The sequence below is a fragment of the Pinus tabuliformis genome, chromosome 1_1, assembly GCF_031772625.1.
Source record: "Pinus tabuliformis cultivar Carrire ecotype Pingquan chromosome 1_1, CPIR1, whole genome shotgun sequence".
NCBI classification, from domain to species: domain Eukaryota; kingdom Viridiplantae; phylum Streptophyta; class Pinopsida; order Pinales; family Pinaceae; genus Pinus; species Pinus tabuliformis.
In genome coordinates, this window is record NC_142297.1 from 210,914,973 (window position 1) to 210,933,405 (window position 18,433).

The following is an 18,433-nucleotide window of genomic DNA, read 5'->3' on the forward strand; positions in this document are numbered from 1 at the left end:
TTAAAAAGATTGGTTCTTAGCTTGATGTGTTTTACAATTATTTATAGGTTGTGGTGACCAAACACCAAAGTGGTTTCCATCAAGTCCAAAGGGTGAGATTGTTGGTGTTATGAATAATCTGTTTTCTGTGATGGAAACATACTTGATGAGTTGTCTTTTGATGGAAACCTACTTGATGAAGATGTCAATGGGATGCATCTACATGTGACTGAGAGATTGGGCAAAATCATATCAGTTCAGAGAGAGAGGAATGATAAAGATGAAGTTTGAAGAAGTATAGACATGTTCTATGAAGAAAATCCACATACATACTCAGGTTTGGTGAAGCAAAGTCATGTATACACAGGCTCTATAAAGCAAACTTGAGTACATACACAGTTTTGGTGAAGACAAGTCATGTATACACAGGTTTTGTGAATAAAATCCACGTACATACGTGGGTATGTAGAAGAAAAGGCGCATACATTTTTTGCACCATGGTATTCTAAATACCAAGGATATTTTCCATATTATTGATCCATGGTATTGAGCCCAACAACGGATATTGGATCCCATCAAAGAATACCATCGACATTAGTGTGGTTTTGACCTGTGGTATTGGACAAGGGCTAAGCTATATAAGGAGATGAAGATCAAAGTATTTTGGTGTGCAAGTGATGAAAATTTCATGAATAGTTAGATCTGAAGAAAGTGTGCACATAATGGGCTATTAATGATTTGCTTGATTTGAAACTACATTTGCACCAGGGAATTTGATGATGGATCAGATCCAATAGATCTGAAATGACTATATTAATAGTAGATTGGTTTGATATGTGATATTTATGTCTGATGCGTGTTTTATTATGTATGCCGAGAGATGAATTTATTTTGAAGATCTGATGTGCAACAAAGCTTTAAGTTAGTATTTGCAGATCTATATGCGGGTTATATAACTTGAAAGGCATGTACATACGTTGGTTTGATGTTGGTAAGTCGTGTACATATTCAGATCTATATGCAGGTTTCATTCCTAAAAAGTGTGTATACACAAGGAAACACTTTGTGGAAAGTGTGTATATAAGTTAGGATTTTGATAAATAAAATGTTGTATCAGTATAATCAATCTTGCTTTATTTTTGATGTCTGTCAATGAAGTCTTACTTGATGATCAAAGTTTAAGAGTGGTGTTTGAAGTTGAATTAATTAATTGAAGAGTGATGATGCTACTAGCTATATGTGATTGAAGATTTGTGATGGTTTTGTGATAGTTTCAGGATGATTCAATGGTTCAGGGCTTAAATCAGTGTGTGTTTAAGAATAACATTGATTCAATTTTAGGGTTCAGTGTTTTAAGATCTATATGTGGGTATGCCACATGGAAAGTAGGTATATACGCAAATATTCTAAAGTAAAGTAGTGTATAAATTATGATATTTATTGATTAGGGTTTTAGTTAGATCAGTGAGTTGATGCAATGTTTGGGTTCAATATTACTATTATGTTTACAGTAATATGAATGCTTTGATTGCTTGAGAATAAGGTGATTGAATTGGGTCTTAGTTGGTTCAATAATTGGTTGATTGAGTTGGTACAATGATTGAGTGATTTGTTGCAGAAATCAGTTTTAGTTTTGATATTTAGTATTGGGCTTATGATAGTGGTCGAGTGTGAAGATTTGATGAAAAATGGCCTATAAGTTGTGATGTTTTGTATCAGGTGGATCCAGTCTGAAAATTTATGAAACATGGTCAATGTAAGTGCTGAGGGTTGAAGCCTTCAATGAGGAATTCAAAGCTTCCTTCCAGTGGTAGCTGGTAAATTTGATCAGGGGGTTGGAGCTCCCTTCTAGTGGGTGCCGGAGAACGAGAGAAGATTGTAGCCTTCTATAGGTGGGTGCTTACGTACTAGTATGATTCTGTGCCAGTACAAGATTATAAGAAGTTTTTCTTCATAATAAAAGAAGACAAAGACGACAATAATGGTGGTTTTTTTCCCACATTGGGTTTCCACATAAAATTCCTGGTGTTCATGTGTGTTTCTTATGTGTAATGGTTTATTTTGTACTTAATGCACATGGTTACTATCTAATTAATGCTTAATGAGGTACTGATACACTAGTTCAAGTTAAACATATGTTGAATTAACTGAAAAGTCAGTTTACTGGATATATGTTAGTTGTCTGCATGACAATTGTGTACATACGCGGGTTTCTTTTAGTAAAGTCGTGTACATAAATATAAGTAAGAAAAGAAAATTTTAAGTGAGTTTTAAAATACCGATTCACCCCCCCCCCCCTCTCAGTATTTTTCCCAACAATATGTGAGGACACCAAGCCTCTATAAGCACTAAATTAAAAAAATTGCAGGCCCTAACCTATCAAGAATATGAGGATACCAATCCTCAGTGATCACCGAATTGCAACTTCCATAGGCACCAACATACAAGGAATTACAGTGTCCTAATGGAGCTCCAAATCAAAAATTTCATAGGCATGAACCTACTTGAGACTCCAATCCCCTAAGTTGAGAACCAAGTCAAAAATTTGTAGGAACCAACCTACATCTTCAAGATACTTCACAAATTCTCCTAGTCCATACAACTTCCTAGATTTATTTTATCTCACCATCATTGGCTTTCATCACATGGGACCCTTTGTAGCTCATATAAACACAAACAACTCTTGGAATTTACACCTTCTTATAGATTTTACATTCCACGCAAAAAGCATCTCTGTTTATATCTTGTTGTTGTAGGGCACTACATGGCATAAACAATATGTTGACCTACACTCATACCTGCAACTTTGAACCCGCACCTTTAGACCTACTCCCAAATATAACTCAAAAATATGTTAAATACAACAAAATTAAATCACATATTTTAACATATCGCCTGAGACTCGACCTCCTTCAACACTCACAATATCACACTATTGGCTAGAAAAAAGAGGGCTCAACCTCCAAAACAGTCACAATTATGAAAAATTTAGTGGTGCAAGACTCAACCTCCATAATTTTTTTTCTTAGAATAGAATTCAACCTCATAATTATGCTCCAAAAGTGCCTCCAATAAGGTTTGAATAGGGGTGAACTCAAGCTCCTCTAAATCAAATATGAGTCTTCTCAATAAAAAAATTAGACCTCCTCCAAACTAGACCTTGATTTCAAACTCAATTAGAATAGAATTCAACCACCTTTAAGAATAGAATTAGGCCTCAAAACAAACTTGGAATTATCCCTCTAAATCTCCTACAAATTGGCCTTCCAAAGGGATAGAAATTCAACCTAACCTTAAAACCCTTTCCCAAAGATTTATGCCCAAACCCCTCCTTAACTCGATTTCCTTCTTCATTTCAATTCTTTATTTAGACACATTATTCACTTCCTAAACATATATGAGTCTTCTTTCCTCAAATGAGCCACACATGTGGCATATTTATAGTGTTTTGACATCTTTTTTTTGGGTCCAATTTGTCTTTGGGTTGGCTTGACACTGAATGGGCCAACCTGAGTTTTGGTACGGAAATTAATATATACATTTCAAAAATTCATATATCCTCGACTGTGAGGATTTAGTAGGCATTCTATATAATGTCGGAAAGGTCTCATAATGTATTATTTAACTATGTAATCTCCCCCTTCATTTGGACAACCTTTGACATCAATAACAACCATTTTCAACATGTGTTTTGCGTTATCTATATATTTTTTTACTTTGGAAACCTATTTTTGCTTTGCACTTAATGAAATCTTTTTTTCAAGCTTTGCTTGTGTTATAAATGCTTGTCTTTCTAGTTTTTCAACTCATGTCCTACTTGACATCTATAAATGATCCATGTTTTAGCATCTTGTTTTAGAAATTTTAATTTTCCTAAGGATGATAGGGGTATGTATTGATATTATTTTGGTTCATTGGCTATGGATAATTGTACACGTGTTTTTTAGTCTTCATCTCATTGTGGTAGCATCATGCACAAGAAGCAAGTTCAAAATTTTTTACATGATTATGCCTAGTTATGAGTTAGAAGGAAATATTATCTTTAATGAAAGTTAGGAATATAAAGGAGTGTGAAACTTATTGGACCATGATCTCCAAAAATGGATAATCATTGGTTGCCCTTGCATCCTCACCGATTAGAAAGCTTGATGTGTCTATGGATCCATCCACACACTCAAACTATTACTCACATGAAAGGTGAAATTTCATGTCTCTCGAATAAAAATCAAAAGATAATTAATTTAATGACCATGTGTTGGAAATAATACTGAGAGAGGGGGGGTGAATCAGTATTATCACATTAATAAAACTTTTTCATTTCCATAATCAGATTCATATATGCTACTTCCACAACTTCTTATGATTAAGTTAATTGATCTTCAATGAGTGCATTAGAACATTATCAACCATATTATCAGTTAACAGATGCAGTAACATAGAATAGATCATCACACATAAGGCACACACATGAACACCATGATATAAGGTGGAAACCCAATGCGGGAGAAAACCACCTGCTGCAAGTCATCTCAGTCTTCTTCTTAATAAGAAAATCCTTTTACAATATTTGTACTGGTGCAGTCTTATACTAGTATGGGAGCTACAACCCCCTTTGCTCTTGTACTAGCCGATCCATTTACTAGTACGCAGGCTGATACCTGCTACAATGCTCCAAAGATTTCATTTAGCTCTTGTACTAGCGTAGGTGCTGGCCTAAAATCTTTTCTCCTCCAGGTACCACGTTTCATCAATTTTCAGACTGGATACACTAAAGCACAACACATAATCTGAAAGGCCACATTTCATCCAATTTTCATACTGGACCCAACAACAACATTGAAGCTCATAATCAAACAACCTTCTGAATCACCCAATCACCAGATCAATACATATACAATGAGAGTTATCAATCAGATCTAGTCCACCAGATCATATAAGGATAAGTCATTATGAACCTGATCTATCAATATTGAAGCTAATCATAATCATTCAATCAATCACTACTGTTATCAGAACATAGTACCAGTCATCACTTCAAAACCCAGAACACAATAATAATAAACAGGGGCAGCTAAATAGAGTTCATGAAAAGTCCACAGCTTCACCCATAGAACACCTGCGTACATCCGCACTGTTTCCAACTGCCTTCCTGCGCACCCACGCACTGTGTCTCACGGACATCCTGCGCACCTACGCTCTGTGTCCAATGGGATGCCTGCGCCCCTACGCACCTTCTGCAATTCTGGGCCTGCGAACCTGCGCACCTACAATGCTTCTGGGCCTGCGTACCTACGCACTTTTCTTTTACTGTACTTGCATTCCTGCGGGTATAGATAATTTCAAGACTTCAAGAATAACCCAGACTGTCAGATGTACAGATCTGAACATGCACCGAGGAAATATCAACCCATTAGTAGACCCGACTTGTAATTCTCATGTTTCTCCCTGATATTGATTCAACTCTCTCTCTCACAAACCGATTACAAGAATTTCAGATCTAGCTTCTCTTAAGATCTTCTTCTTTCACAAGTGTCTAGCCAAATGATCTCCTTTGCTTTATATAGGCAGGCTCTTCCTAAAATCATGGATCAATACCATAGATAACCAATACAAGGGATCCAAACCGGGGCTAAATTAGATCCTATACCACGGGCCAAAACCATAGAATCAAGAACGACGGGCTAAATACCACGGGCCAAACATAAGAAACCCCATGTGAGCGCGCTTCTCTGCCTTGAAGTGAGTGAGCTGGGGTCCACACCTTTTACATGGTGTACCTGCGGGTATGTACACACTTTATCTATGACATGCCTGCGGGTCCGCAGCTTTTGTACGGCGTACCTGCGTACCTCTTGTTTTCTTCATTATTTGTGAGCTAATCATCAATCTCTGCTATTGACCTGTTGTACAGTGATCCATCACCTGTATGAGTTGCCATCAAGGACAACACTTTAGCCATAATGCCAACAATATCCCCCTTTGGACTTGATGGCAAAGCTTACTTGTGAATTGTCATCTGATCCCTTTGAACTGTCCTACATCCATGTATTCTGTCATATCTGATATCTCTTCTATGGATTCATATGAACTTATACAAGTGAGATGATCTTCTATGAGAGGGTTGCCATCAAGTACAACACATGCATCATAATGTCAACAATCTCCCCCTTTGGACTTGATGGCAACAACACCACATCACTCTCCCCCTTTGACATCAAGGGCAAAGGGTTATGCTCCCCCTAAGAACATGCTCCTCTTGACTATAAACTAGATTTTCTGAAGTCTCTGAATGAGCTCCCCCTTTGTATATGCCATGGTGCACCAATCTGATCATGCTCTTTTTGAGAATGTCTGCTCTGTTATATAGTGTTGTTCATGCTCAAGCTCCCCCTGACTGTAAGCAAGGTTTGCAAAAAGATGTTCTACAAGAAGAACATGACTCTATATATCATAAATGACCTTCCTATCACCAAAAGACTCAATACATACATCCATCACCCAACCAAGTGGGGATACATCAGGAACTAAATACATTACATCTTCATCCCAGGCATAGTGGGGAAACCAACATAGGTCGTTACATGACCTGAAGAGATGACTACAATAGATAGAGACATACTATTACATCATGAGTCGTGATATGACATTTATAACAGAGACCAATATACCTAAGATAAACATCAGCAACAACATTGTATGATCTTCTCCATAGTATCTGTCAACAGCAACTAGATCAGCAACTTGCATTAGTGCATGAATCATCAAGGCATGTCTGCATCAACTCATTCATAGCCATTATGAAACAAGTATCATCAATTTGGAATATCTGCATTAATGCAACTTTGAATAGTCAACCATGAATCCAGCCAACTATCCTCATCCATATATGTGCCAAGAACAATAAAGACTCCATGCAAGCACCATTTGAGAATCCACCAAAAATCTGATCCAAGAACCATGTGAACAACTCATAACCATAGCAAGATGAATCATAAGCATCGTCATCAAGAACCATAATGCCAACAATGCATTAGGAGCATATGCTCCCCCTAAACTTGTGCAATCTGTCAGATCTTATCAACAAGAAAAGTCAGCCAATAAATGCCTTAAGACAGATCCGTAGGTTCTCATTATGTGGCCTGCGTGGCTCCGCACTTCACCTTCCGCTCTTTTGTGTATTCCTGCACTTGACTTTATGTGTTTCTGCGTATTCACGCAGAGTGCCTTCTACTACAGTGCGTACCCACGCACCTGTGCCATCAATCGCGCCGCGTATCTACACACCTGTGGCTTCTGTAGCACTGCGTACTTTCACTGTGCCTCCGCACATGAGCCTTTGCCACGCCTTGTACCTTTACTGTTCTTCCGCACCTGAACCTCTATCGTGCTGCGTACCTCCGCACTGGCACTTTTGCTTCGTTGCGTACCCTCGCACATTCTCTGTGTATCACCTGCGTTCCTCCGCACCAGAACTTCCACTCTGCTGCGTACGCCCGCACTTTCACAGTGAATGGTCTGCGTACCTCTGATTAGAACCCAATTAACAGTCCTCCTCTGTGTTACTGACAGTCAGATTCCCAGATCTGATCTTGTGCTCGAGAGATGACACTTCATAGATTTACTTCACTTTCCCTACTGCCTTTCTTGAAACAATCATATACGTGATTGTGCAGTATCCAACTCGCGTATATACGCGACTTCCCTTTATGGAGTTTGCATATGAGATTCAGGACACTGAAGTTTTGTATTTTCAGCTCCCTCTGATTCTGGTATGTCTGTACGTTGTGTTGTGCCGCCTTTTTCTGACTGTACTTCCTTTTTCCTCCATATCTTCAAGCGTGATGATGTTTTCTTCTTTTGGTGTGATGTCTGTGCTTTGTTCCTGCATTCCTTTGCTATATGTCCAAGCTTGTTACATGCATAACATCTTACATGTTTCATATACCTTTTGTAGCAATCAGCAGCTTTGTGACCATACATATTGCAAGCAAAGCAATATCCATTAAATTACCTTGAATGAGATGATCTTTCTGCATGATGGTCTTGAACCCTTCTTCTTCTACATCTGGCTGCAACATGTACAAGATTATGACATACATAACATTCAACATTATTCATAGGAGGAGTAAAAGATTTTCTTTGAAGCATCTCTTTCCTTGGTAGATGATGATATTGACCTTTCATTTCTTCGTTGATCACTTTAGATTTCTCTTTAGAGTTCCTTGCCTCACCTTGTGAACTAGATTCACCTTCAACAGATTCATGGAAACCAAGACTAGTCTTTATAGTAGGAGACCTTTGACTACTAAGAATATCATCCAGGACTTTAGAACTATCTTGAAATCGTAAAAGCTTATCCTTTTCTTCTAATTTACCTTTCAAGATATTTACCTCAACCTGAAGCTGTTCTTCCTTTTCAAGAGATTGCTTTTTCAAATCTTCTTCAGCTTTCCTTCCTTCTTCCATTTGTTCCCTTAGTTTGAGAATCTCCTTTTCTTGTTCTTCATTCAGATCCTGCTGCATTTGACGAACTCGGAAGGCACATTCCAGTTGATATTTTAAGCTGCTAACCTCGTTGTTTTGTTTTTCAATTGCTTGGTGAAGATCTTCATTCTGCTTCCTTGATTCTTCAAGATCTTCCTTTAGTGAGAGGATTGTAGCTTCAAGATTTTCATAGTAGCTGGATCTATCTTTGAGTTTCTTGATGGTTGTGCTTCTTTCGTTGACTTCTTTTCTTAATGATGTCACTTCATGCTACAATTTTTGACATTGGTATTCCTTGTCCTTGAGTAGTTTTCTTACCTTGTTTCCTTCTTCTAGTTGGGCCTTAAGTTTGGTAGCTTCTTCTTTGAAGTCACATTCCCTTTTGTTCAATAGATCTTGTTGATCTCTAATTTTTTCTGTCAGCATTTTAAATTCTGCCTCTATTTGATATCTTTCTTGTTCACCCATAAGAGAAAATTCAGTAGTTTCGCTATCACTTTCATCTCTTCCAAAAGGAAAGATAGCTGGAACATCAGAGGATAATATATTCATACCTGATAATGATTCTGAATCTGATTCTGAATCTGAAGAGCTTCTTATACCTAATCCCCAATCGATTCTCCCACTGTCATAGTTCTTCTGAGATGTCTTCTTCTTCTTATGAGCTTTCTTCTTAAGCTTCTTTCCCATTGTTCCACGGATCTCCTTCAAGCGATCAAGCTTCTATCAAAGGACCTGCTCCGATACCAATTGTTGGAAATAATACTGAGAGGGGGGGGGTGAATCAGTATTATCACATTAATAAAACTTTTTCATTTCCATAATCAGATTCATATATGCTACTTCCACAACTTCTTATGATTAAGTTAATTGATCTTCAATAAGTGCATTAGAACATTATCAACCATATTATCAGTTAACAGATGCAGTAACATAGAATAGATCATCACACATAAGGCACACACATGAACACCATGATATAAGGTGGAAACCCAATGCGGGAGAAAACCACCTGCTGCAAGTCATCTCAATCTTCTTCTTAATAAGAAAATCCTTTTACAATATTTGTACTGGTGCAGTCTTATACCAGTACGGGAGCTACAACCCCCTTTGCTCTTGTACTAGCCGATCCATTTACTAGTACGCAGGCTGCTACCTGCTACAATGCTCCAAATATTTCCTTTAGCTCTTGTACTAGCGTAGGTGCTGGCCTACAATCTTTTCTCCTCTAGGTACCACGTTTCATCAATTTTCAGACTAGATACACTAAAGCACAACACATAATCTGAAAGGCCACATTTCATCCAATTTTCATATTGGACCCAACAACAACATTGAAGCTCATAATCAAACAACCTTCTGAATCACCCAATCACCAGATCAATACATATACAATGAGAGTTATCAATCAGATCTAGTCCACCAGATCATATAAGGATAAGTCATTATGAACCTGATCTATCAATACTGAAGCTAATCATAATCATTCAATCAATCATTGCTGTTATCAGAACATAGTACCAGTCATCACTTCAAAACCCAGAACACAATAATAATAAACAGGGGCAGCTAAATAGAGTTCATGAAAAGTCCGCGACTTCACCCATAGAACACCTGCGTACATCCGCACTGTTTCCAACTGCCTTCCTGCGCACCCACGCACTGTGTCTCACGGACATCCTACACACCTCCGCTCTATGTCCAATGGGATGCCTGCCCTTACGCACCTTCTGCAATTCTAGGCCTGCGAACCTGCGCACCTGCAACGCTTCTGGGCCTGCGTACCTACGCACTTTTCCTTTACTGTACTTGCGTTCCTGCGGGTATAGATAATTTCAAGACTTCAAGAATAACCCAGACTGTCAGATCTACAGATCTGAACATGCGCCGAGGAAATATCAACCCATTAGTAGACCCGACTTGTAATTCTCATGTTTCTCCTTGATATTGATTCAACTCTCTCTCTCACAAATCGATTACAAGAATTTCAGATCTAGATTCTCTTAAGATCTTCTTCTTTCACACAAGTGTCTAGCCAAATGATCTCCTTTGCTTTATATAGGCAGGCTCTTCCTAAAATCATGGATTAATACCATAGATAACCAATACAAGGGATCCAAACCAGGGCTAAATTAGATCCTATAGCATGGGCCAAAACCATAGAATCAAGAACGACGAGCTAAATACCACGGGCCAAACATAAGAAACCCCACGTGAGCGCGCTTCTCTGCCTTGAAGTGAGTGAACTGGGGTCCGCACCTTTTACATGGTGTACCTGCGGGTATGTACGCACTTTATCTATGACATGCCTGCGGGTCCGCAGCTTTTGTACGACGTACCTGCGTACCTCTTGTTTTCTTCATTATTTGTGAGCTAATCATCAATCTCTGCTACTGACCTGTTGTACAGTGATCCATCACCTGTATGAGTTGCCATCAAGGACAACACTTTAGCCATAATGCCAACACCATGTGCAAAAAATTATTAAATAAATCCCAATATTTGGGTAGTCATTCTCTATAAATCTTGTAAAAGTCCCTGTTTTCTAATTGCTAAAGCTTATATCAAATAGAAAAGGAAGGATTGGGAAAGGAATTTATTGGAGCTATGGGAACTTTTTGGTAGCAAGACAATCTTTGTGACACCATGGTGACTCCATTGAGGAAACAAATTCTCATAATGGGTAATAGAGCAACACCTGAGTGATAACATATCAAATATGTATGGTAAAAAATATTCTATTCCAAACCTGTTATGCCCTATGACCAAGAATTCAACCTAAATCGTCAATGCAAGGTATTTAATGAAACAAACCTCATGCTATTGTCCTTGTGGAAAAAAAGGTGAGTTTCTTTATCTACTATTCATATATAACAACTCAATTCCTCATATAGGTAGCTTCCTCAAGAGCAATTGTGTGTTGAGGTTTGCATGTCTTTGAGTAATGAAAGCATGATGTTTTTCATACTTCATGCTCATAATTTAACAATACCTAGTAGAGATTCATGGACACATGAAAAGTCGCTTTGTCAACATCATAGGGTCACCAAGAAAATCGACCCAATTAAAACTTCCCCGATCCGCTATGGCAAACCCTCTAGATTATGCCGTGGTTTCCATTGTTGGTTTTATGATTTAAATTTAAGATATATAGTTGAAATAAGGACGTTCTAAAACTAATCTAATCTACCTAAACTATGAAGTATAATAATAACTTTAAAAAACATGGAACAAACATAGATACAAATAGAAAATAAGTTCACAAGATAATGGACTACATTATCTTTGGACAACTAGTGACAACTCCATATTAAGTTGTTAGGAAAAAAAATAGGATAGTAAGAATAGATACTAGATGCATGAGAAAAGTATAGAATAGATGGAGATGGACTCTCACAACTCTCTAGACCATCATGAACAACCATAAGAGTTTACACTAAATTCATAGTAACACTAGAGATGAATAGTAGAATTTGGCTAATAGTGGCTTCTCAATTAACAATAAGAAAACTTACAACGTTAAAAAAAAATCCCTTCTCATTGGCTTTGATCTTATTTATATAGAGACATAATATAAGAAGTCGAATGGTTTTAATGTTTCAACATTGAAACCATTCACATTTCAAATAAACCTTTAGAGTTTTACCCCTTTAATTCCTTTTTACAAGTTTTCCATTTTCCTTAAAGAGGATTATATTTAGAATTATATGACTTCTGAATTCCCATGAGGTTTCCTATTAAAATTCTTTTTCTCCCCATGAATTTTCAATGGGGACTTGGGGCTAAACATTAAAAATTACAATTTGTTTGCTCATAAAGTTGTTTTTTTATAATGAAAATATTTTTCCTTCTCATGTGTTAGTAGTGAGCCTCAATCCCTCTTTCTTAGATTTCCATATACCAAGGTAGTGGTCCAAGATCTTCTGAATATAGTCTTTCATCAAGAACAAATATGTTCTTTTGCCACCTTGGCTTACAACTTCAATTTACCCAATTTTTACCAAGGTTATGGGTGATTAGATTATAAGCACACCCCTTTATTTAACATATAGAGATGGAAGGTATGATGTGGATGAAGCAACAACTACCACTTTATTATATTATCAACCAAATATCAGAGTTTCAGACTATTTATTCCAATTATGTATTGAGCATAGTAGTAATAACTCAAAATAATTCCCAATTAATATGCTTTGGTATATTGATGACACTTGCTCAAGATTTAGCATGTTCAAGGTGTAATTATCAACAAAACTAACATAGAGTCTCATATAATATTAGTGAGTATGCTCAACAAAACTCTAAGATTCCTTAGGTCTATTGTTGTTGCTAGAACCACTAAGAACCACACATACAGGAAGTGTTTTTATTAAACCAATAATTTCATTGTTATATTGTTACATGAATCCATTAGATCCTTTGTTCATTAACTATGCCATCTCACTTAATCCTTGACTCATATTAGGGTATTCAATTGATGTTGAGCCCAAAAATGGCGTCAAGATATATTTCATTATGTCAATCTAGCCAAAAAGTAAATTGGGCCAACAACGAACTTGGTGATAAGGGTAATAGTCAAATGATCATTCGAACATAAAGTTAACATGATCACTAGGTGGGATCCATTATCACTTGACTTCATATGATTGAAACTCTCTTCCGTGAACTTTGATTGAAAAACCATTTTATGATTAAACATGCCAAGTTCATCTAAGGATGTGCGAGAATAAAAACCACATCATCCATATCTATAGCATGAAAATCAAAATGCATAACACACTTATCAATCGTAATCTTCAAATATTTAAAATTTGAACATTCTCACCCTCAACCCTTGTGTTTTGAATATGGTTTGCGGAGACTTACAATCTTTTAGTCTAGTCAATATTGATGATATCAACCTTCTCATGTTGAAAGAATCCACAAACTTGCAGTGGGAAGTTTCCAATTATAAATAAACCTCTAATTCTTAGCATGAGACCATATGTCTAAAAATACTTTGTCATATTCTACCTCTAGAAGTTTCAACATCTCCCCTATGTGAAGCAACTTCACTCATATAGTAACATTGGCTTTTAAATCCATGAATAGTCTAATGCTCCACCCCTTTGGGTAATCTTACTTCATCCATGTGATGTATTTTTTAATACTAGGACTATTAGAGTTAATGTGAAATGCATATTCCTTATGAAAACCTAAAAGTAGAACTACAGTTTTGAAGAAATAACTTACATTTCAATAGAATTCCTTTCTACAACAAGGGTTTTGGGGAAATGAATTTGAAATGACCATGTAATAACTTCAATATTGATCACAATTTCCCCAGTTCTGAATACCACAACTACTCTACTTCTAATAAAGTTGGTCCTACAACCATCTAGTACACGAACACATAGAAAAGTGTGTTGCAATAATTTCTTGGGAGGGTTTGGAGTAACAACTTAAAAGAGGTGTAACTCCCACAACAATAATAATTTCTAGTATGACCCCATTTTTGAAATATCACAACTGTTGTGCTTAGGACAAGTTCTACAACAATTTGGTTCAAAAATAGAGATATAAGCACACCACACAAATTTTAATTTGAAAAGAGTATAACTCTTGTGATAATCCTATGATTCTTTATTATGATCCAAAATTTGAATGCACTCTATTTATAGTAGTACTAGTTTGGATTACCTAAAAATTTTTGCTTTACAAGATTCATAACTGTCACACTAAAAATAAACCACCTAGGATAATTTATATTAATTCAATGTTAATTTCACTTCCCAAACTCTAGTTTGAGTGGAGTGTTTCTTTTTTAATTTATGTGACAATAATTTAGATTTGGAATTTATTTCTTCAAATTCAACACAAAAAGCTTTAGAATGGATCTGAATGTCACAATCCCATTTTTCTCTACAAAATTTTCGAAAAAATAAAAGAACACTTTTCCACTTTTTTTTCCCAAGAAAGAGCTATAATACCAATTGTAGTGAAGATTAGTAGATAAAAAAATAAAATCCCTTAGATTCAGAATCACAAATTGTATCCACACAAGAATGAACAAAAATATATAGAGAAAATCATTAAATAAGGATAACACCATCACTCCAAAAGTCATGTTGGTTATAATACAATCCTCAACACATGTCAATACAATGATGCTCAAGTGTATACATATACTCTCTTGAGTATTTTTGGGAGTCTATATCAGCTGCCTTTCATTATTACATTTATTACTTCCAACTATCTAATGGATCTATTTATTATCCACCAAATACCATGTCGTCCTTATTCCATAATTATCGCCATGTTGCATTACATATTCTCTTTACATAGCTCCCTAACTATTTGATATTACATTAACCAGCCTAGATCCATCTTAACTCTAGATCTACTAAGCGTCGAGAGAGATCAAATCTATTGTGACTTTAAAAAAGGTTTATATCTCAAGGGATTTGATCCCTCTCGGCCCTTGGTAGATCCAGAGTTCAGATAGATCTAGATTAGTTTTAAAAATAATATAATTTATAGTTTTCATTCCATGTCTCAAATATATTGTATTAAGTGTGTTTTTTTGTTAAATATTATTTTTATAAATTAATATAAATTATAATATATTAATAGTAATTTATGTTGAAAATTTTGAAAAAAAATAATAAATATTCATTTATTATTTCTTTAAATTATTATTTTTTAATTGTTGAAATTTAAACTTGTTAATTAATAAAAAATAGTTATTATCTTAAACTTAATTTGGTGTAGTCTAATTAATAGACGAAATGGTATGGCTTTTTGACTGGAATATGGTAATACTGCTTTTAGCAAGATTGTGATTTCTTGTTGTTTAAAATATACTTTTGAATGAATAAATGGATTCTGCACCCTTAAAAAACCCCTGAGGCACTTGATTTATTTATTGATAATTTTTAAATTTAGTTATAAATAGACATTTTCATTTACATTATTTACATAATTATTGTTAAAGTGTTTAATGGGTCTCTCTCTCTCTCTCTCTCTCTCTCTCTCTCTCTCTCTCTATATATATATATAGATTCAATGGACCACATGTAATTTGTATAATAAATTTATTACTATGTTAATTTTTTATGGTCAAATTCAACTACCTTATATTAATATTAGTTATTTTTTATTAATCATAATTGATTTTTAAAATATTATTAAATTATGATTTTTAATTTCTATTAAATTAAATATTATATATAAATATCACTTGAGCCTATAACTTACTAAACCATTCATTTTTAGTGGATTTAATATCTTAGTTTTTTCCCATGGTTTTGTAATTTATATTTATTCAATTTATTAAATTTTGTTTATTAAATTTTCTTTTTTATAAATTAAGATGATCGAGATAATCATATAGGTGAAATTATATGATTTTCGTTTACATTTTACATATTATATTTATATATGTTTTAATTTGACATTTAATTAAAACATATGAAACCTATATTTTTTTCTATATATATTTTCTTTTTGACATTTAAAGATGTTAACAAATTTTCTTACGTTACATCTACACATCTCACCTAAGTTGGGTTGTAGAACGCCTCTTAGTGCAATAATACTTTATGGATACCTCCATATGTACATTACGTAGAATTCAGAACTTGGTTAAATAATGAAAAGAATCAAGACATGGATGGAAGCCACCCCTACTTACTAGAATGACATATTCTGTAACAACCCTCGTGAAAATTCCATGTAATGAAAGTTGATAAAGGAAAAATAATAACCATGGCTGATGGGATATTTATTCCAAGCTAAATGTTGGGAAAACTCCTAGTGATGGGGATCTCTTGTGATTTTTTAATGGCTAAGGAAATTGGCAAAGGAAGTGGCTAAGTATCTGGCAAGGCAAAATGACATTTTTGGCACAATTATTTATGAAAATAATGGAAATTAGGAGAAAAGGGAGATGAAAGGTCACCTATTTCATGTGAGGAGGAAAATGAAGGAAAATAATGGAAAATGAAGAAAATAGAAGCCTCATTCATAAAAAGGCTTCTAAGGTTTAGTTGGTAACCTTTTTTTAGTTCAGTTTTGGAGCTTTCTCATTATTCTCTCTCTCTCTCTCTCTCATACTCTTGAGACTTATAGCTTTCTAGGAGCACTCTTGGAGGGTGTGGCATACTTGGATTTTTGGAGAAAGAAGGCAAATGAAGAGTACGAAATCACAAGAGGACATCAAGATCAACAACTACAATGAAAAATCCAAGCTAAATGTTGGGAAAAATCCTAGTGATGGGGATCTCTTGTGATTTTTTAACGGCTAAGGAAATTGGCAAAGGAAGTGGCTAAGTATTTGGCAAGGCAAAATGACATTTTTGGCATAATTATTTATGAAAATAATGGAAATTAGGAGAAAAGGGAGATGAAAGGTCACCTGTTGCATGTGAGGAGGAAAATAAAGAAAATAGAAGCCTCATTCATAAAAAGGCTTCTAAGGTTTAGTTGGTAACCTTTTTTCAGTTCAGTTTTGGAGCTTTCTCATTATTCTCTCTCTCTCTCTCATACTCTTGAGACTTATAGCTTTCTAGGAGCACTCTTGGAGGGTGTGGCATACTTGGATTTTTGGAGAAAGAAGGCAAATGAAGAGTACGAAATCACAAGAGGACATCAAGATCAACAACTACAATGATATTTGCTTGTAGGTACCGAGTTGCATGTATTTTTTTCTCACTAGTTTTGAAATACATGGCATATGCATGTGGTTTGTTGGTTGTAATATATAATAGGCATGGAGGATGGCTGGGATTGACAGTGCATTGCCTAGCCTTTCCATTTCCTAGATAACCATGGTGATAGTGAGTTTGTTTTCATCGTTTTGTTTTGGTTGGTTCTCATGTTTCCTTAGCATGGGTTGAGTTATTAGTCTTGGAGCCTTGGTTGGACAAACACTCTGGAGCCCTGTAACAGCTTGGGTAGAGTTACTAGTCCCGTAGCCTTGGTTGGAAAAATGCTCTAGAGCCCTTGGTGGGTTGAGTTACTAGTCCTGGAGCCTTGGTTGGACAAATGCTCTTGAGCCCTGGAAGGCTTGGATAGAGACTGATTTGATGATGTTTTTGTAATGTCCGACCATGAGGTGGAATCACTGTTTGATGGGTTGAGGTGGATCACCTATAGAATCCTTGGATGGTTTTTTATTTATGTGTTCTATGAGATCCCACATTCATGCTTGGAATATCGCATGGGGATGAATGGTTGAAGATATATTTGGCTCATCCTTCCTCCGATCGGGTTGAACATGGATATCCCATCCCAGGTTTGGATTTTTCATCATCAATATGAGGGTATTTCTCCTTGTATTTCTATGAGTATTATATTGGATTATATGTGGTTTATATGGTTGTTATTTCATGAGTATTTATGTCACTATTATGCTGGTTATATATGTGTTTTATGACAATAGATACGTATGGCTCTCATCATGTTTTTACTTGTAAACAAATGATCAATGTATATATGACCTAATGGATGAATTGGTAGTTTATGTATTGAGGCATCAACAATTCATAGCGATTCTCAACTAAGTATGAGACCCCTATTGTAAGGTCCTCGAGTTCTACCCGAGCGCGGGCGTGGTTGGGCGCCGGCCGAGTCGACGGACGCGCGGGTGCACGGGCGATCGACGGGCGCGCGGGTGCACGGGCGGGCGCGAGGGCACGAAGTGGGCGCGGGCTGCACGACGGGCGGGCACGGCGACACGGGCGTGTGACGAGCTGCGGAGAAAATGTGACAAAAGATGCGACGTTATGAAAAACACTTAATTCGACTAAGTGTTGAAGCGAGGTTTATATGTGATGTTAAAAGTGGATGAAGCCGACTTGTTAATGGAGCATATGGGCGTATTATGTTAGTGGTTGTGGGGTTGGCCATGGGGCTACACACCCCATGTAATCCCACGTGAGGAGTGTATAAGTAAAGGAGCATGAGCTCATTTGTAAGGCATCAAATCTCA